The sequence below is a fragment of the Lactuca virosa genome, chromosome 4 (assembly GCF_052849685.1).
Source record: "Lactuca virosa cultivar CGN04683 chromosome 4, Lactuca_virosa_CGN04683_v6, whole genome shotgun sequence".
NCBI classification, from domain to species: domain Eukaryota; kingdom Viridiplantae; phylum Streptophyta; class Magnoliopsida; order Asterales; family Asteraceae; genus Lactuca; species Lactuca virosa.
In genome coordinates this window covers 404068806-404090701 of record NC_136429.1, presented here as the reverse complement: position 1 = coordinate 404090701, position 21896 = coordinate 404068806, and the positions used below count along the sequence as shown (strand labels likewise).

Sequence of the window (21896 nt, the reverse complement as noted above, 5' to 3'; positions counted from 1 at the left end):
TTGAATAGGGGATTGGCGTGTCTCACATTCAAATCGAACAGGTTATTTTATTTTTAATCTTTTCATCTATATGGGTTTCAAATCAGAACCCATGGAATTTTGTTGTTTGTTTTGTGAAGGTAGTGAAAAAACTATGACAGGAACTGGTGTTCTCTTTGGTTAAAATGTACAACCATGGCATATATAAAATTACATATAGGCTAAAGGGAATGGGCCTCGCTAAGGAGGTCGTCACCGGTCGCCAAGGGCGCTGAGCACCGCCCCCTTGTTTACGCCAAGGGAGTCGCCAGCTATGGCTCGCCAGCACCCTAACGAGTAGAGAGAGAAAGAGATTTGGTGGTTTTTGGCTGTTTTTGAGAATTTAGGTATCGATCCCAATACTCGACTTCAGGTACTCCACATCAAACGCACCACAACTGTATTCTTCTTATTCTTCCAATTTCAGTATCTATTGCTTCTTTGAAAAACAAATTGATTTCTCGGTCTGAAACCTAGATGATTTTATGTTTTTTCATTGGGGATTCATTACGTTCTTCACCGTTTTTTTAAATAGTGCAGTAATTTTTAGTTTAACTATGTTTGTTTTTGAGAATTTATGCTAATGTTAATTGAATTAGCTCTTGAATTGTGCTACATTCATGTCCATTTGGGAGAAAGGCTTTAAGACCTGTTTCTTTATGATTAGGTTTCGAATTTAGCAACCCATTCAAAGGTCCCGAACTAGCTTTTTGCCCAAAAAGCATTAGCGTTTGTATTTCCCCTTAGTGTATCAATTTTGAAGACATTCATGTAGAAATTGCTACCTTGTAGTTTATGAAAGTATTTAGCTTTAGATGGCTTCTCAGAATGATCTATTTGATACATAATAATCACAATCAGATGATTAAAACATGCCATAAGAGATCAAACCAGATTATTTAAGTATCTAATGGTGTATTGAGCATTCTTATATATAGTTGGATCATTTGATGACTTAGTATATATTGTGTACTTGTTGACATTTGCAGCTTCATGGAGAACTTGATACAAGAATTGGTGTTCCAACTTTTTTCAGCGCAATCCTTAGATACTTTCCTCCAGAAGTAAGTTACCTTTTCTTTATATTAAAATTTCACAACTAATTGTAGTAATTAATAAATATTTATCTTTCTTTTTATTCCCCATATATTATATATAGCTTTCTGCAAAAATAGGAGCAGGATTACAATATGATAGAAGTGAAAAACTCCATTACACCATGCATGAAAAAAAAGTCATTCCCACTAGGCCACTAACACCTGATGGAGCTGTCAATTTTGTTGTGAAAGGGCGTTGTGATCTTGACAAAGAATTTAAACGAGTATGACTTATTATTATTATTATTATTATTATTATTATTATTATTATCAAAAAACTAAACTATAATTTAGTTAATTTACTTACTTTTTATTTTTTTACAGCCCACACCAAGTGGAGCAGCTGAATTGGTTTGGAACATTCTTGATTTTCAGAAAAATATTTGTTTATTAAAAATAAAGTAATTAAATTAAATTACAAAAACTAAATAGAAAAAATATATTTATTAAAATATAGTAATTAAGTTAAATTAGAAAAAAGAAAATACAAAAAAAATGAGGGTCGAGCTTATGCTGTTGATTGTTACTTAAAGTTACTGGTCAGACTTTGTCATATATTTGATACCAGGGGTGGGGTCAAACGAGTCAAAGACGGGGCATCTCAAGATCAAATATTTAACGAAACCCATTTACAAAATTTGCAAAGACAGCTTGTCAATTATCTGCTTGAGGTTTGTGACTGAATGTTTAGAAATTATGGATTTTTTTTCTTATGTGAATGTGTATTTGGGCAGGTGAATACTCCTAGAATTGCTGCCGGACTTATTTGGGCAATTTCAGAACACATTGATTTAGAAGGTTTGGATCCTCTTTTAGTTGATGACCCAGAGGATGCATTAAACATTATCATATCAAAAATCCAAAAGATCTTGTTCAATGCTGACTCATCTGCGACTGAAACGAATAAGCTCCAAGATGTTCAAGCGGTTCTTTTATGTGCTCAAATATTGGGTTCACGTAATTCTAGGGCCGGCCAGTTGCTCACAAAAGAGCTGTTTGATAATTTTCATTTTTTATTGAGAATGTAAGGCATCCAAACTCTTGCACAATCTTAATTAAAGGTAATTAAAATTTTCATTTTTTTTATTTGAAAAATCTTAATTCAATTTTGTTTTTTTAATGGTTATAATTGTTTTATTTTCTATTATTATTAAAGGACCAAATGACCACACAATTTCACAAATCAAGGATGTTGTTAGAGATGGCCTGCGATCAGTAAAAAAACACCATTGAAGATGAGGCAGTTGTTAGAGTAAGAACACTCGTTGACTTTTTGACTTTAATTAAATTGAGCTTTATATATGTAACATTATATTTTATAACATATTTATTATTTAAAATATGTATTTTAGGGTGCTGGTGCTTTTGAGGTTGCTGCCAGACAGCATTTGATAAATTTCAGGGTGAAGAAAACTGTTAAAGGGGTAAATTGGACAATTTCTTCTCATCATTTGTAGCTTTTTTAATCCATGTGAACCAAATGTTAATTAGTTTTATAAATTTTTGGTGGTTATTTTAGCGTGCTCAACTTGGTGTTCAAGCTTTTGCGGATGCTCTTCTTATTGTGCCAAAGACACTTGCTAAAAATTCTGGACTTGATACACAAGACGTCATAATTTCTTTGACTGTAATTCCCATTATACCCTTGGTCTCTTTTCTTTTTTCCTTTCTTTTCATATAATAAAGTCTCTTACTTAATTTGATTAGGGGGAGCATGATAATGGGAATGTTGTTGGATTAAATCAACACACAGGTGATCCAATTGACCCTCAGATGGAGGGCATTTTCGACAATTACGCTGTCAAACTCCAAATCATCAAGTCAGCATATGCAAATACCTATAAAAACTTTTGCTAATTTCTTATTTTCCTTTTCTTAAATGAAATGTAAAAAAAGAGAACAAATATATAGCTTACCATTTTTTTTGTAGACCGGTGATTGCATCACAGCTGTTACTTGTGGACGAAGTTATCCGTGCAGGGCGTAACATAAGATAGCCAACTTAAGGTGTTTGTTTGTTTAGATCAAGCACAAAGAAATTTAAAATGTGAAATTATCTTTTTGTTAATGGGGTTTGAGCATGTTTTTGGTAGCTACATTGACATTGCAAAAAAGTTGGGAAAATATTTTTGTAGTGAAATTTGTTCAATAAGTATGCAGAGTGTTTCGTGGTAGATTTGTTATTTATTACCACAATGCATAGATTCCTGGATGTATGACTCCACACTGTTATTTGTAGTGAAATTTGTTAATCTGATATGCGTTAGAAATGTTGGTTTGCCATGGCTGGATTCATGGATGTATGACTCCACACTGTTTAGGCTTTTTACTTTATAAAACTTATTTTCGAAGTGTAAATATGGTTCATCAATAAAGTAAATGCTTTTGTAGTCGATGTAATGAGAAATCGTAAAATAATGCCACATGCCATTGTCGTTCCAAAAAAAAACAAAAAACAAATGCCCCATACCATAAATCAGATGTAAATACGTCTAAAATAAGAGATCTCATAAAATAATACAAATATTCAATGTCATTAGTGTTTATTTCAGTTAAATTATATATGTAAATAACTCTTTGATAAACAATTATATATTTAATTATGTGTGGTAATAGGGAAGTACACTATGGACAACATTTAACTAAATTGTTTTTTATGTGTTGCTAATTTGCTATAGGTACACAAAAAATAGTCTAACACATTGTTGTCTGCAATAGATTTAATTATGCATATTTTTAGATGTTTTTAGACTTTTAGTAAACATTTTAAGGGTTAATAGCATAAAAACCATTATATTTGTCATGCGTTTAACTATCCAACCATTTTTTATTTGTGCTAAGTTCTATCACGAGCATTATGACCTCTCATTTGAAAGAGTCATTCTTTAGCGCTAGGCCTAAAGCCCTTTGATATATGACATTCCAGTTAGTAAATTAATTGAAGAACTGAATCTTTTTGCAATAAAGGTCATACACTGCAAAGAATTTGACCATGAAACCGTTTAATACTTTCATATTGGTTAGATGATAAACAAATGCAAACTTGCAAAATTACAAAAGAATTATAAATTGTTTTTACTGTATATGATTTTGAAGATGATGAGTTTGATAGTCAATAATAGACTAAGATGGAGACGAACAATGCAAACGTAGTCCCAATGTTCAAAAATAACAAATACATTTATTTTAATCCGGACACAGATTGTCGAAAATAAAACTAATCACCGTGAGATAGTAATCACCGAATTAACCATTGGTCGCCGACGTATCGTGAAAAAGAAATCAGAGCAATAGATAAGGAACTATTCCTACACCACACCTACGTACTTAGCTGTAGTGGTGGACACATGATTTCGTAGTAGGTGTTGCCGGTGGCACATAGGTGTTGGTGGAGACATTTTTATTACGTAATGGCACAAAAGTATAAAAAATGAAAAATTCAAAAAAATTTACATTGCGTCCGAAAAACATAAGGGGTTGCAGGTGCCCCTATTGGCAACATAGTGGAACCGCCCCGACTTAGCTCAAAACTATTTGTTGAAAGGAGGTATCCAAAATAATCCATCAAAAGGCTAAAACGAACTATCTAAAATGAAAAAGAAACTAATCGCCGTATGAACATTATCTACTGGAAGGAACTATCTGGTGTGTCGCCGCATCGCGCGGGTATCCTACTAGTATATATATATATATATATATATATATATATATATATATATATATATATATATATATATATATATATATATGTATATATGAATTTTATGTTGGAATGGTTCAACATAAGGAAATTCTATATATGGAAATGTTAATTGCGTTCTCAAAATTTGATTATGATTACGGCATCCCTCTTCATAATCAAAATTATGAGAACATGGCAAATAGAAATATTGTAGCAAAAGACTGGTCAAGTATTATGTCTTTATGAATCATGTCCAATATGCTTCGGGTATAGGATTGATTATATGTGCTATAATATTCATTTGTTCTAAAATTTCCAAATGCCTAGGGCATTAAGAGGGAAAAAGGACTAGAACCGGATATGACTAAAGTAGTTAACAACTGTTAAGGACAATCTAAGGTTCGCCAAGGATTGTTCGCTTGTAGTTGGAATTATAAACATGAATGGACCATATTGACACACTCTGAGAAGAGGTAACTCTTGTTCAGAAGTGATAGTCAAAATGGGAACATGAAAAATGTTTCAATAAGTGGAAGTGATTCTTTACATCTGTGTAAGATTAGAAGAAGGATGTTCAAAGGAATGTACTTTGAATTTGAGACTTCGTTTCCATGGGATTGCTCTCCATTGGAATACTTTGTAATGTTTGTTGCCAAGTCTCTGTGACTTTTGTGCATAGTCATTACAAGAGGATCATTGCATATAAGTTTAGAATCTAACATATTATAGTAAATGGAAAGAATTTGATATTCTTACATTTACGGTAAGGATTTGGAACTGTGAAATGAGCATCATTGAAATGTAGTCAATTGTTCTATTTCACAAAGTAAGGATCATAGATAAACATAGTGTGCATGCTTGGAGCATGGGACACTTATTGTTTTAATTCAAGTATTAAGTTGATTATACGAAACATTATACAATGAATAATGAGTAATCAATATGGCACTCAAAAGTTTTGGGGCCATATAGGATTAGTATTATTCTTGTGTTTCACTTTGCATGTTTTGACTTCCCGAATAACTAGGTTATTCAAACCATCCACAGTAATTCATAATTTGGAAGTAGGTATTGAGGCAAGACTGTCATGAATGGGTCTGTAGTTTGTCTAGGTGTTTTAGACACAGTTGCAGTGTTCATGAGTACTCCTGGAATAAGATTCGAGTACTGGATTCAACCCACGATCATCTGAATCACTTCATGGATTTTATCGCGAGTGATCGTGAGACGATAATATCTTATATTCTTGAAACCAAGACATGTGAGTTGTAGTTTACAAGTCAGTTGCACATTGACATATGTAAACGCACCAGTAACTTGGTGTTATAAAACATATTTTTGTGTGATATTTGATGAGTAAGTACAAGCAAGCATTTGAGTCGAAGTTTATCTGATCCTTTTACCCTTAGAGGGATAAAAATGATATATGTGGGCCCCTCGATGATTTAGTGATTACACCCCTATGTGCTGGGCCAAGCCTGGACTGATTTGATTTGTTCAATTAGTCGGTCGTCACAAATCGGAAATCAGAAAACAACAGATGGACAGAGAGAATGATTATAATCCATGTCTCAGTACATACGATATCTAGAATAGAGAAATATATGATCCCTTATCCAATGGACGCGTCATTGACTAGGTCAGAGTTCGACAGCAGCTTTTAAGAGCTATGATTGCTAGTCAGGATTTTGGAGTCGTACTTGCAATAATAGTTATTAGACTTAGCCAAGTGGGAGACTGTTGGATTAGGTGTCTATGCTCATAACTATAATTGGTATGTACTTGACCCAAGAGTAGCATGGTCTATTTGGGTTGCATATCACCAGGACAATTTGATAGGATGGACTTTTGAGAAGAGGTTATTTATGATTTGTTAATATATTATAAGTTATAATATATAAATATACAATCATATGATTTAATTAGTATTCATCAAGAATTAATTTCGAATTAGTGTTGTGATTAAAAGAGACTAATTAAAAATATAGGGATTAATTTGGTAAATCATTTATTCTTATGGTGTGGGTCAATGATCCATGATTCTTTAGGTTGGGCTAAACCAATGTTACAACCCATGGATGATCCATTGGGGTTTAAACCCATCGAGCCTAAGGAATATGGAAGGTCATACACATTAGGGTTTACATGGTGTAACCCTAATCTTGCCACACTATATAAGAAGCCCCTTAGCATCCAAAATCGGGTACTACATGTTCTAAGAGTTCATGAGCCGATTTGAGTGTAAGAATATTCTCTTAAAAGTCATCCTTTGTCCAAATGTGTGTTGTGATTCCATTTGAGGTGCAACACTTGGGGCACTAAGTTCTTAAGGCCAAACACAACAAGTTCTACAAGCCACAACCAAGAGGTAACTCCATAACTCAATTTTATGTTGTTTATATCATTTTGTATGATAGTTGTGGGCTTAATGCTTTGGAAACAATATTGCATGTATAATTAGAGAAAACATAGATCCAAAGCATTTAGGGTTGTAGTTGCACCATAGAATGTTGTAGTATACTAAAACCCATCAAGATTTACAAGAGAGGGTGTTGGAGAGGTGAAGACTGAGAATGGAATGGGTTTGGGGGAGTTAAGGAGCTTAATTAGGGCTCAAACCACGAAAATAGGATTTGGGCACTGATCGTGTACGCCCAACGTACTCAATTTACGATCAGTGTAGTAGGGATTCCCTGGTACGATAGGGATGAGAATATGGTCCGAAAACCCAAACCGAACCGAACCGAATCAGGCCTGAATAAACAATTCGATTCGGGTTTGGGATAATCATATTATGCTTATTCTGTTCTCGGGTTATTCGGTTCGGGTTACCCAAATAAGAGCTTATTCCGTTCTAAATACCTGACCCGAATAAGTATTCCTCCTCCCTTTTCTCTAATCGATAGAAATCAAAATCATAATTCACATTTTTGTCCTTGTCGTTCAAAATAGAAAAAAAAAACCTACAGTCGTTCTCGTCATTTCAAAATCGACCAATCTTCTCATCTATTTCCAAACTCGAAATCACTTTTGCCGATCCTTCCTCTTGTTTCAAACATTCAAAAATCGACCCTTCATATTGTCTCTAAGGATTCACGAATTCCTACTTTGTCTAGTCATGGAAAATTGGGCTCTAACTCAAGAAACTCAAGTAAGAAATTAATTCTCATTATGTTAATCTACTATGTAAATGTTATTCTTTCAATGTGTTATTGTGTTATGTTAGTATTTGAATGTTTTGTGTTGATGTATAAAGTACATTATTATTCTATTATTCAGTTTTTTCGGTTATATTATGTCCTTAATCATCTTGTACAAGTTATTCGGGTTATTTGGGTAATAACCGAACCGAACCGAACACGTATTGGTTATTCGGTTCAGTTTTCGGTTCATGCAGTTACCCTTATTCGATTTTCGGGTTGTTCGGGTCGGTTTGGTTCGGTTTCGACCCGAATAACATCCCTATAGTACGCCCATCGTACACTTTAAGTATGCCCAACGTATGCGACTCAACCCCAAAACCGTCCTAACTTCAAACGGTCATAACTTCTTCGTTCCAACTCTGTTTTTGATGATCTTTATATCCACGGAAAGGTATTGAAGAGCTCTACAATATTATCTAAATATCTTGGACTAAAAACTTCTCGAACAAAAATCAATATTTCATGCAAGAACCCGACGTATGACTTTTCCCGTGTTACCCTTTGACTCTGAAACACAATTCTACGGTTTAGATCTAATAACCATCATTACCTCCTTCCAAAAAGTCTAACATCGCCTCCTTAAGGCCCAAAGCCTTTACACAATCGACTTCCGGCCCACGGTCCTGAATCATAGAATGATCCCGAACAGGGTGTTACAGTACTCGGTCCAGGTGTCGCAATCTGGTGGCAAGCCGTGGTGAACAAGGTGTGGTCTTAGATCATGCCACGCGTATAATCCGAAAACTAATTATTTTATAAAATTCATAACTTTCGTATACGAGCTCCATTTTTGACGTTATTTATATCCACACGTAGCTATCGACATCGTCTACAACTTTCGTTTAGACTCCGTCGGTTAATTTTGAATTTATTTTTAAACTTATATTTTAACAGGCTTAGACATTTAAACTCTGTTAAAAATTCATAACTTTGTCATCTGATGTCCTTTTTCGACTGTCTTTATATCGTTGAGCTCCTATAAACGAAATCTTCAATGCTTATTTAGATTGTGTCGGCTAATCATCGATCTATTTGAAATTCGATTTCCGAACTGTATACTGTTACGCCAAATCTTAGAAAATTCATAACTTTCTCAAATGAAGTCATATTTGAACGTTCTCTATATGAACTCTCTCGGTTTAATGTCTACTACGACTTTCGTTTACATTGCTAAGGCTAAAAAGTATTTGTCAAAAATTTACTTTTTACGATACGCGAAGCCGTGCCGATTTAATCGCAAAACTTCAACGTGTCATAACTTCTTCGTTGTAAGTCGGATTTCAGCGTTCCTTATATCTTTGGAATCCTTCTTACGACCACTTCAACGTTCTTGAATGATATCAAGTCTAATTATTATTTTATTTTAGACGTGTATTTTATTCCTATTTTATTATATCGTTATAAGCATGTATATTGCGCATAATTTACACGTAAATCACATAATACTCAAATAACTCTTCTTCACTACATCAAATAGGTTACAAGTATTTACCCTAACTATTACATTATCATAATAATGCTTAGCCCGAAACACGGGCGTTACACAAGTTTCCAAAATTTAGAGGCTATGAGACCCTAATTATAACTGACATAGAAACCCTAGATGACCCTTACTTGATTAAAATAATAATATCTTAAATCAAGTAATTATTTGCTTTCCTAATTATATCCAAGGGATATTCTAGAACCTTAGAAGCACTTCAAAAACTGTCCACCTCTCATGGGGAAGGTTTTGGAACCCTTTTGTTCAACTAGTGAACAATTACAGCTTAGGTTCGTGTACTTTTAATTAATCCAATTAACCCTAAAATGAATCTAATTAATTTCTGGTTAATTCATAATTAAATAATTCTATTTCTAATTAATATATTATTCTCATAATATATTAAAAAATCATTTATTTTGATTTCTAATTAATTTATTAATCATATAATAAATTAATAAATCAGTCTCTCTCTCCAAAAGTTATCATCTTCACTTACTAGGTTTGGGGGCAACCCAAAAGGACTGTGTTACCATCAATTCAAGTATATAACAATTATAGTAATGGGTTTAGACACCTAATCCAATATATATATATATATATATATATATATATATATATATATATATATATATATATATATATATATATATATATTACAAACTATTATGCTATTTACGATGAAGTGTTGTGAACGTAATACTACTTGTGTGCATTATATATAAAACATATGTTTCAAGATATATCAAGAGATATGAGGACGGAAAAGTTCCAATAAAGCATTATCAATAGCTTATTACTTGTGGCATGTCATCACTTAAGGTACTTACGGCAACTCTTGATACCTTTAGCGGTGACATATGTTGCCTGTTACGCTCTTAATTCTTTTAGTGAAATCAAATATACTTTTTAAATCTTAAAAATTAAACCCTACACCCATATAAAATAATATAATGAAATTTATTAGCATTCCATGTGAAGAACTTAATAGTAGATTTAACAAGGTAAAAATATTTATTTATGGGATAATAAATTGAAAGGGTAAAGAACTTTCAACATTGTTCACATTTACTCACTAAACGTTTTTTTCATGCTTGATTTACTTTTGAATTATTTGAAATTGTTCACATTTTACCCTTATGACCAGTTGTAACCATTCATAAGGGTAAAATATGAACTATTTCAAATAATTTAGGGGTAAATCTAGTACGAAAAAAAAGTTCAGTGACTAAACTTGAACAAAATTGAAAGTTCGTTGCCCTTTTAAGTCCTTATCTCTATATTTATATATAAATCCCTAATAGCCATATTAAAAAGATTTTATATTAGCATTAAATTGTGTTTTCACACATACAGAAGTTACAAAAAAGAGAAAACATATTGACTTATCATAAAACGGAAAACTAAAAATATGAAAAGTCATCTAAAAATGTAATATTTATAACCATGGGCACTTACTACGGGCATATCAAAATCTCCTAATGCATAAGTCCAGATGAACTCTAACTATTTTTAAGGCTTGTGGGTGTCATACCATACTCACCACATTTTTCAAATGTCACATCATTTTTTACCACACCCCACAACACTGGTGGGTGTCATACCTCACTTTACCACACATTTGTTTTTTTCTTTTTTTAATTGAATAAAATGTAAACAATTAAAAAAAAAGGAAAATGCTTCATTAATTTAAAAAAAATAGAAACATAGTTGAACAATTCGTCTAATCATCGTCACTTGACATGTCTTCAAAATCCTCATCCCAATATCCTTCAAACATTTGCGATTCCCCATCTATATCGTCGAACAAGTTGTCTTCAACAAAATCGTCGACAACGGGTTCCCTTCGAACATTGAAGATGTGTTCCACTAAATCAGCGAGAAGGTTGTGGTGTCCAACCTGGTCATACAGTTCCGCTTCTTTCGCTATGTACGCCTCTGAACCAATACCAACTCCTTCGGCATTTGGTAAATTCTCATTCTCATTGTATCGGAAAATCGCCCTCCCCTCATCTTCTAAAATCATATTATGTAATATGATACATGCGTACATCAGGTTGCTTATTTGTTTGCACTCCATAGATCGTTCTGGTACAGAGAGTATCTGTCAACGCCTCCTTAGGACAACAAATGCGCGCTTGATATCCATACCCCCACCGTATGGGTATTTGGCATTGGAATGCTTCTATTGACCATTTCTTAACAGAGAAGCATAAAAACGGTCTAATGAAAACACAGAATGTCGTAAAAAGAAAATAATTATGAATCATTAAGGGAAAAGCACCTACAGTAGTGCTTGTTTCAAGAAATTAAGTTATAGTAATGTTTATTCAAGTATAACATAATTTGTAATGTTTATTCAAGTATAACATATTTTTTAATGTTAAACACAATTTGAATAGACTTGAAGCATATTACCATGCACATGTCGATAATACAAGGGGAAATTCGTTGATCCGTTATTCGAAGAGCAATAGGTAAGTTTTTATTACTTAAAAGTGAGGTAGATTGTTGTTTTGCATTATATTTGAAGTATATTGATAATCTTTATGAAATAGCGAATGTTGTAGTTCATGAGATTGCTCTACAAACTTAACTCAAACCTCCTATGGTGATGATTCGAGCTCGATTGATTAGATAGGCATATTTGAGAAGGTCTTAGGTGCTCGAAGGAGACATGTGAGAGGCATCAAACATAAACCACCTTCTGCAGTGGCAGTCGCAGTCACAAGCATCGCAACAAACTCATGTACTTATTAAACTCTTAAGGACTTTGGTAGCTTGGTACTTTACTAATTTGTTAAGGGTTTAATGCATTTATAATGAAACTGGTACGTTGAAACTTTGCTATATTGTTAAGGACTTGATACATTTTATAGTGAATTTTGGTACTTTCCTTTTTTTTAGGTTAATTACTAAACATAATAAATGTCACACCCCCGAACCAGACAGCGGAAACGTCTGGGGGCTTGCGCGTGACTTCATCTTGTAATATCATCACAATTGTATATAATTGAAATTTAAACAACACCATCATCATACATATCAAATACAACCAGTATTGTTTACATCAAGTACAATATCATAAATTACATGCCCAATGTATTAAATGTATGATGATAACAAAATATAACAAATTCCACATTTCTTGCTGACGTTTCCGCTTAACGATTTTCTTAGAATACAAGTTATTTTAAAAACGTCAACATATATAATGTTGGTGAGTTCATAAGCGTATTTGAATGAAAGGTTTGAATTATTTGTAAAACTTCTAGAAAATCCGATATTTTCTAAAATAAAATGTTTTGAACGTGATGTATCGAAATCAAGTATTTATGCATGTGTGCTTCCGGTATTTGGAATGTATAAAAATGTAATCCAGATAAAAAACCCTGTATTTTCTGTAGTACGTAAAAGATATTGTTTAACGGTGTATTACCCCAGAAAATCCTATATTTTATGTTTATAAAATTGTTGTGGTCTCAACCCTAAGACCGAATAACAGTATATGTATGTTTTTGTATCCACAAGATTTTATAGGTATCCCATAAAATTATGTTGGAGAGGATTTCTAAGTGAGCCGTTTTAACCATACTTGATTATGACGAATTCGCCTGTCATGGCGTCCTTAGGCGTCGGCTTGATTTACGGTAAGGTTTGTCACCCTAGACTGGCCTAGTCTAACTATAGCGAACAACTCGGGTGTGGGGTGTCACCCCATATAGATCTATACACAAACTCCCGCTCTCCCTCCAGGAGACTCTGGATATAACTACAGGCTACGATCGTACACTCTAAAGGTGTCAACCGACATGTCTGACTAGCATCATTGACTGAGTTTATGCGAATATTGTATTATGTTATATAATGTTTACTTGTATGTTTTATGTTTGAAAAACCCAACGAGTATGTATATAAATGTACAAGGCCCAACAGACATGTAGAAGGACCACTAAGGCCCAGTAAACATGTAATGTATGGTTTAGGTCCAATAAGCATGTATATGGGCCACTAAGGCCCAATAAACATGTAATGTATAGTACAGACCCAATAAGCATGTAAATAGGCCACTAGAGCCCATTAACATGGATTATATATGTTAGGCCCAAAAACATGAAAGTTTACACATTTAGTCCAATTGTATGTAACTTGATATTTTTGGCCCAAGTAACCATAAATTGATGTTTTCGGCCCATTAATATAAAATTTACATTTTCAGCCCCTTTTTAAATAAAATGACATTTTCGGCCCAAGTTTTGTAAAAATAACATTTTCAGCCCATAAAATCGTAAATTTACATTTTTGGCTCAAGTTTGTGTTAAATGACAATTTAATCCATAAAAATCTTAAATTTACAAATTTGGCCCAACAAAACCGTGAAGGCCGACATGAAGGCCCATAATACAAAATTTAACACTTTTAGCCCTTTTAAAACAATGATTTTAATAAAGAACCACTTTTATGTATATTTGACACTTTTAGTCCATGTAAAACCGTAAGTTTCATAAAACCACCTTCTTTTTGTTTATTTGTAAAAAATGGTCCCTTTACAAGCTTTTGTTTAGTTTTTCCAACATTCTTAACATGTTTAACACTTTTATCTTTGTGGTAAGTTGTATAAAGTGTTTTAGTTCACATATATTGTCGAGATCTATGACGTTCTTCACAAAATCACACATATAACGTAAAGAACACACATAAACATGCACAAATACATAGATCTAGCACATATCAACTTGTATCCTCCCCCAAAACATAGTAAAACCAAAAATCAAGGGGTATGAACTCACTTTGCTTAAAGTTCTTAGTTTGATGAAGAGATGGAAAGATATGATGTGATTCTCGGCCCTAGCAAGCTCCTTGAGAAGATTTTTGAACATAGATGGTTCTAGGGAGTTAGATCATGAAATGATATGGGTTAAGAAGAGATTTTGATGAAATCTTAGAAGTTAAACCATAGATTCAAGTCAGAACTTACCAAGGATAATGATCTTGATGAAAAATCTTCTTGAAAGCACACCCAAAATCTCGAAAATTTGGAGGAGGAAGGAGGAGTTCTTGAGAGATTTTTGGGAGAGTTTGTGAGTGAAAATGAGGGAGGTGACGAGAGGGTTTCGGCTGAGAGTTAGAATAAGAGAGGGAAAAGAGATTGAGGTGATGTTTGCATGGATACCCACCATGAAACATGAGGTGTCACTTGCAAAATAATCCTCTTTTTCTCTTTTTTTTGTTTAATGCATAATGGGTCGAGAATTTGGGCTAGAGGGATGAGAATGAAATGATTTGGGCCCAACCTTGGCTTTGCTCGAATTTTATGAAGCCTAATAGTATTTCCGGACCATTGGGCCCTTATGAAGGTTCTCGGCCCAATGAAGCCCAATTAGAAGGGTTTACGGCCCCAATATGGCAAATGAAATCATCTATGGCCCAACAAGGCCCATTAGAGATAAGATGCATTATTCTAGGCTCACATGGCCCAAAATGCTAAAATCTTAGGAATGTGGGTCCAATTAGAGTCCAATAAGAGAATCCTAGTTAATATTAAACTTGAACCGGGATTTTTAGGGTTTTCAATACATAATTGACTATAGGAGATGTATTGTACAAGATTTTGGGCTTTACTGAAGAATGTTGATTAAGTTTGTTGTCATTGAACGAGCATAGTCTATAACATTAAATTAGGGTTATAAGTATCACAGTAGAGGATGTTTACATGAGACTAGAATTTCCTAGCTAAAATGCTAGTTGTGACATCATCCCTACATTAGAGGGAATTTCGTCCCGAAATTCTTTTGAAAGATGGACTCAAGAGTGAGAGAATAGGTGTAGGTACTTCTACTTCATCTAGTCTTCGCGTTCCCATGTGAATTCTGGTCCACGCTTTGCGTTCCATTTAACCTTCACAATCGGATGGTGGCTTTGCTTCGTACGCTTCACTTCCCTATCCAATATCTCGACTGGTTCTTCGACGAACAGGAGATTCTCATTTATTTCGATCTCTTCCAAAGGAATGACAAGAGTTTCATCTGAGAAGCACTTTTTCAAATTTGATACGAGGAACACGGGGTGTACATTGCTGAGCTCTGAAGGTAGCTGCAACTTATAGGCTACCAGACCAATTCGGGCAAGAATCTCGAACGGTCTGATGTATCGCAGGTTCAGTTTTCCCCGTTTTCCAAAGCGAATCATTCCTTTCCAGGGAGAGACTTTCAATAGCACCATGTCCCCGACTTGGAATTCCAGAGGCTTTCGCCATTTGTCAGCATAGCTCTTCTGTTGGTCTCGCGATGCTTGAAGTCGGGATTTGATTTGGATTATCTTTTCGGTCGTTTCTCGAATGGTTTCTGGCCCCTTGATAGTGTTGTATGGTGATTGTCCTTTCGCTAGTTGGGTGTCACCCACCTCAGCCCAGCGTAGAGGCGATCTGCATTTACGACCATAAATAGCCTCAAAAGGGGCAACCTTGATGCTCGTGTGATAACTGTTGTTGTATGAGAATTCAACCAAGGATAAGTGGGTATCCCATGACTTGCCGAAGTCAATCACATAGGCTCGTAGCATGTCTTCGAGTGTTTGGATGGTTCGTTCGCTTTGGGCATCGGTCTGAGGGTGATAAGCGGTGCTCATGTCCAATTGCATTCCCATTGCCTTCTGAAGTGACTGCCAAAACCGTGAGGTAAACCTACTATCTCGATCTGAAATAATAGACATTGGCATTCCATGAAGTCTTACGATCTCCTTGATGTAGATTCGCGTCAACCTTTCCATCTTGTAAGTTTCTTTTATTGGCAGGAAATGGGCGGATTTTGTTAACCTATCGACGATTACCCAGATAGCATCCATTCCGTCTGTCGTCTTAGGTAATTTGGTCATGAAGTCCATAGTAATCCTCTCCCATTTCCACTCGGGTATTACGGGCTGTTGTAATAGTCCTGAGGGTTTTGGTATTCCACTTTCACCTTGGCGCAAGTGAGACATTTGCCCACGTAAGTGGCGATCTCTGCCTTCATATTTGGCCACCAATAATGCTGCTTTATGTCCACGTACATCTTATCCGTACCCGGATGGATGGAATATCGTGTCTTGTGGGATTCGTTCATGATCATTTTTCTGAATGCCCCAAGTTTAGGGACCCAGATTATGTTCATGAAATAATAAGCCCCGTCCTCCTTGACTTCAAAGTTCTTGTCCATCCCATGCAGCGTTTCATTTGCGACGTTCTCCGACTTCACCGCATTAGTTTGGGCTTCCTTGATTTGTGAGGTTAGGTGGGATTGGATTGCTATTATTAAGGTCTTCACCCGGCGACCTGAGTATTCTTTTCTGCTCAGGGCATCAGCTACCACGTTACCCTTTCCCGGGTGGTACTTGATCTCACACTCGTAATCATTTAGCAGCTCAACCCATCTTCGCTGCCTCATGTTTAATTCCTTCTGATTCAGAATGTGCTGGAGGCTTTTGTGGTCAGTGAAAATGGTGCACTTCGTACCATAGAGGTAGTGCCTCCAAATTTTTAGGGCGAATACTACCGCTCCCAGCTCTAGATCATGAGTGGTGTAATTTACTTCATGTGTCTTTAGCAGCCTGGATGCGTAGGCTATCACCTTTCCACATTGCATGAGGACACATCCCAACCCTTGATTCGAAGCATCGCAATAGACTACGAAATCTACGGTTCCCTCTGGTAAGGATAGCACTAGCGCACTACAAAGGGCTCGCTTCAGGGTTTGGAAGGCGGCTTCTTGCTTTTCTGTCCAGTTGAAAGACACTCCATTTTGTGTCAACGTGGTAAGGGGTTTGTCTATCTTAGAGAAATTTTGGATAAACCTCCAGTAGTAGCCTACGAGACCCAAGAATTGACGGATTTATGTTGGGGTTCTCAGGATAGCCCAGCCTTCAATGGCCTTTATCTTGGAAGGATCTACGTGAATCCCTTCCTTGCTGACTACATGACCCAAAAAGTTTACACTGCGGATCCAGAATTCGCATTTGGAAAGCTTTGCATAAAGTATTTCAGCTCTTAGGTTTCTAAGATTTGACGGAGATGTTGACCATGCTCTTCTTTGCTTCGAGAGTAGATAAGGATATCGTCGATGAAGACAATCATGAATTTATCCAAGAATGAGCGGCAGACTCGATTCATGAGGTCCATAAATGCAGCGAGGGGCATTTGTTAGACCGAAGGGCATCACGACAAATTCGTAATGACCGTATCGTGTTCGAAAAGCAGTTTTGGGAATATCCTCTTCCCGAACTCGGAGTTGATGATAACCGGATCTCAGATCTATTTTTTGAGAAATAACTACCTCCTTGAAGCTGGTCAAATAGATCATCGATTCGTGGAAGTGGATACCGATTTTAGATGGTAAGCTTATTTAGTTCCCTATAATAGATGCACATCCTGAAGGATCCTTCCTTTTTCTGGACAAACAAGACCGGAGCTCCCCAGGGTGAGAAGCTTGGTCGGATGAATCCTTTACTCAGCAGCTCGCTTAGTTGGCTGGATAACTCCTGCATTTCGGCGGGAGCTAACATGTAGGGTGATTTGGCAATTGATGTGGCTCCTGGTATTAAGTCGATTCGAATTCAACCTGTCTTTCTGGGGGTATTCCCCGAAGATCTTCTGGAAATACATCCGGGAAGTCACATGCCACTGGAATGTCTTGAATGTTTACTTCTTCTTTGGTCTTATCCACCACATGAGCGAGGAATGCGTAGTTCTTCTTGTGTAGGCACTTTTGTGCCTTGACGCACGAGATAAGGCGAAGATTTGCGCCAGATTTATCGCCATATATTATTAGGGTTTCGTGATTGGGGAGATGAAGGCGAACGGCCTTCTCGTAACACATAATATCAGCATGATGGGGGCTTAACCAATCCATGCCGATTATCACATCAAAACTCCTAATACTTACTGGCATCAAGTCTATTTGAAAGGAGTGATTGTTTAGTGTTAATGTGCACCCTACATAGATATCTTTGGTTGTTTCAGTTTTTCCATTAGCCATTTCCACCGTGAAGGCTTCGTTGAGCTTCTGGGGTTGTTGATTTAGTAAGTGTTTGAATTTATTACTAACGAAACTTCGCTCCGCCCCAATATTAAATAAGATGCATGCGTACGAGTTGTTAAGTAGGAACGTACCAGTAACAACTGTTGGGTCCTGCACTGCTTCGCCTTGACCCATTGTCAACACTCTTCCTGCTGTTCCTGCCCCCTGATTGTTTGCTTTGGGGCAATTGCGCCGGAAATGGCCGGTTCCTCCACACCCATAGCAGGTGTGACTGGACCAGTATTGTTGTTGTTGTTGTTGTTGCGGTTGTTGTTGTTGTTGTTATTGTTGTTGTTGTTTGACTGTTGGTTTTGTTGTGGATAAGTTCTACAGTACCTTGCAGTGTGACCCTTTCGGTTGCAGCTTATGCAGTGCATCTCTCTACATTCTCCCTGATGGTGAAAATTGCGTTTGCTGCACTTAGGTAGGGTCCCTGAGTATTGCTTGAGATTATTTGGTGTGGATGAGGCTGGAGCATGTGGTGTTGTGGTAACTTGAGTGGCAGCATCGACAGTCACAGTTTGTTGTTTCTTTGATGCTTCTGAATTTTTTTTCCCTTCCTCTTGTTGTTTTTCCATTTCTTGTTCTCATATTCTTTCTTAACTTCCACTTCTCCTGCCTTGGTACCCTTTTTTTGCCATGATCGTATAATTTCTTGGCTAGCCTCTTTGCACTATCATACGTGGTCGGGTTTGCTGCTATCACATTCCTTTGGATTGGCGCGGTCAATCCCCAGATAAATCTCTCGATCTTCTTCCCTTCAGATGTGATTATTCCGGGACACAAGAGAGACATCTCACTAAACCTTGATATGTATGCATCGATGTCGGAGTTTTGAACCGTGAGGTTCCACAACTCTTGTTCCATCTTCTGAATTTCGCCCCTTGGACAGTACTCAGCCAACAACATTTCCTTAAGCTCTTCCCATGGCATCGTATTCGCCACCAGGAGCATCATGGCCTCTACGTGACCATTCCACCCAGGGAGAGTTTCTCTCCCACCATGTTCTTCATGCAATATTAATATTATTATCTCTCTTTGTTCTTAGCCTTTTTCTATGAACTCATAATATGTTCTTCATGTTTATACTTACAAAAACACGATTAATCTCGAGATATCTTACTTCCGCATTCACCGTTCGTTATAAAAATGGGTCTCTACAATTGGTATCAGAGCCGTACCTTGAAGATCTCACGATTAGTTCAAGGGAACGACTCTCGTTCGGTGATTATCTTTTGATTTTTCCGTGTTTCTGCAAGAAAAATTTTCGGGTTTCAAACCGGACTTTTTTTTATGAAGTTCGATCTTAGTTTTATCTTCTGGGTTGACTCAAATCTTACTCTTAAATAAATGTTGTTGCTGCTGCTCGTTCTATTTGTTGCTGGAAAAAGATGTTCTTAAAAGATTATTATTGTTGCTGTTGAAGAAATGAAGAAAAATGGGAAGAGAAATTAATTTTGTGGTCTCCAAAAAGTTGAAGATGTGCTCCAGGCATTTTATTTATGCATTGGAAATGAGACACAAAATTATGGGCTTATTATTCTTGAAGATAGTGGAGAGAAGCACTTTAGTTTGAAGATTTTTTTCTTCCTAGCAACTTTCATCATCTTGAGGTAAGAAGCATCTATTCTTCACACTTTACTTGCTGTGAATCTTTAATTTGAAGTGTTTGGACGTAAGTTATTGTTTGCATAAAGCACTTTGTCCTTTTTACTCTTTTGGGTAAAGAGGGTTCCACTTATATTTGCCTTCCCAAGCAAAAACCATGTGACATAGACAAATCCCATCACCTTTTGTCCCCTAAAAACCCCCTGCACACTCTTCTTTTTGCCTTCCCAAGACCCACCTTTGACTTAGAATGCTTTATAAAAAGATTCCCTCATTAAAATATGAATAAATGGCCTTTGCGGTACCATTTTTCATGAAAAAATAGCATTTTTCGTCACCTGTTCAACCCTTCTCGGAGCCCCGAACCGCAGCCAAAAACTGCCTACCGGAGCCCCCTAAGAGGCCTCCCCGCAGCTCCTCTCAGGTCCCTATCCGCAGCCGAGACCGCAGCCTAACCCCCCCTTGCTGATGAACCGAAGTCCATCATTGACTGTTGATTGATGCTTCCTCGGACCGAAGCCTCGGTCTACCGCAGTCCTGCATCAGCTTCTCAGACCGCAGTCTCTAATGTCTCGGTTCGGACCGCAGCGAGATGACTGAAGGCTCGGCCGCAGTGGCTTCCCGGCTCGCACCGCAGTGGCTTTGATCCCTTGCACCGCATCGCCTACCGCAACCAGCCTTTGCTTCATCCGAACCAGCTCCCTTTATCCGTAGCCTAGCCCCATCCGCACCCAACCCTTCCCACCGCAACCCACTCCATCCGCAACCACCTCCCACCCAAGCCACCCTCTCTCATCCGCAACCTCCTAGACCCGCAACCTCCTACCTCCGGTCTTCCCTCCTCCCAGACTTCGCTCCCTCTCCTTCTTCAAACTTTCTCCTTCTCCACTTTCCTTCCTTCTTCCACCTCCTTCCCTCCTTCCTTTTTCTCCCCTCTCATCAGCCCTCCCCCCCCTTTTTTTTAAACCCCTTTTTTTTAAACCCCTTTTTTTTATTTAAACTTCCTTTTTATTTATTCAGATTTTTTTTAGTATTATTTTTTTGCAGTTAAATTTTTTTTAACGCCAATTATGTATTATTCAGCTATTTTTTTTTAAACCAATTATTTTTTTAACACCATTTTTTTATTTAGCCTTTTTTATTAAAACCAATTATTTTTTTTAACACCAATTTTTTCCACAACCGAACTTTGGATTGTCACATTGGTTCATTTCATGTCGGTTATTATTGGAAGAATACTCCTACCGCAGTCGGACTTCATATTATTTTTTGTGATGCTTGCACTGTAACGACGATTGATCAACAAAGTTGTTTCGCATTCTTCACTTATGGAATTTTATGACTTGTCACTCTTGATTTTTGGTTGACGAATCATGTATCTTGAGCATGTGGACTTTATTCTCTATTGAAGACCACCTCAAGTGTTCCGGCACCGTAGTTTGGATATTTGGATATATTTTTGGCACAACAGATTATTCTCAGCACAGCTTCAGCAACTATGTCACCCGCTTCCTCATGACCGCAAGAGTATCTCTTTTAGTCTTTCTCGTTTCTTAACGAGACCCTTCATACATGTAGGGAGAGCTTCTCTATTAGCTATTGGTATCCGACACTCTCCATCCGATGATTTGTTGATTTTTGATATCCGGTCATTGGTTATCAAAAATAGGGAGAGAATATCATCCGGATTTGGTTATTATGATTGTTTGAGTTTGGATTTTTGAAGACTTCTGAAGACGATTATTTATTTAGTGA

The 21896-nt window shown here is 36.5% G+C and overlaps 1 long non-coding RNA gene across 1 annotated transcript; it reads left to right on the top strand.

Moving 5' to 3' along the window:
• The first annotated feature begins 2075 nt into the window (after nt 1-2075).
• LOC145169060 (uncharacterized) lies at nt 2076-2932 on the top strand. The gene is made up of 5 exons (XR_013742269.1): nt 2076-2176; nt 2272-2367; nt 2468-2539; nt 2635-2742; nt 2823-2932. It is a non-coding gene; the product is annotated as an uncharacterized LOC145169060 (long non-coding RNA).
• Nucleotides 2933-21896: the final 18964 nt, after the last annotated feature.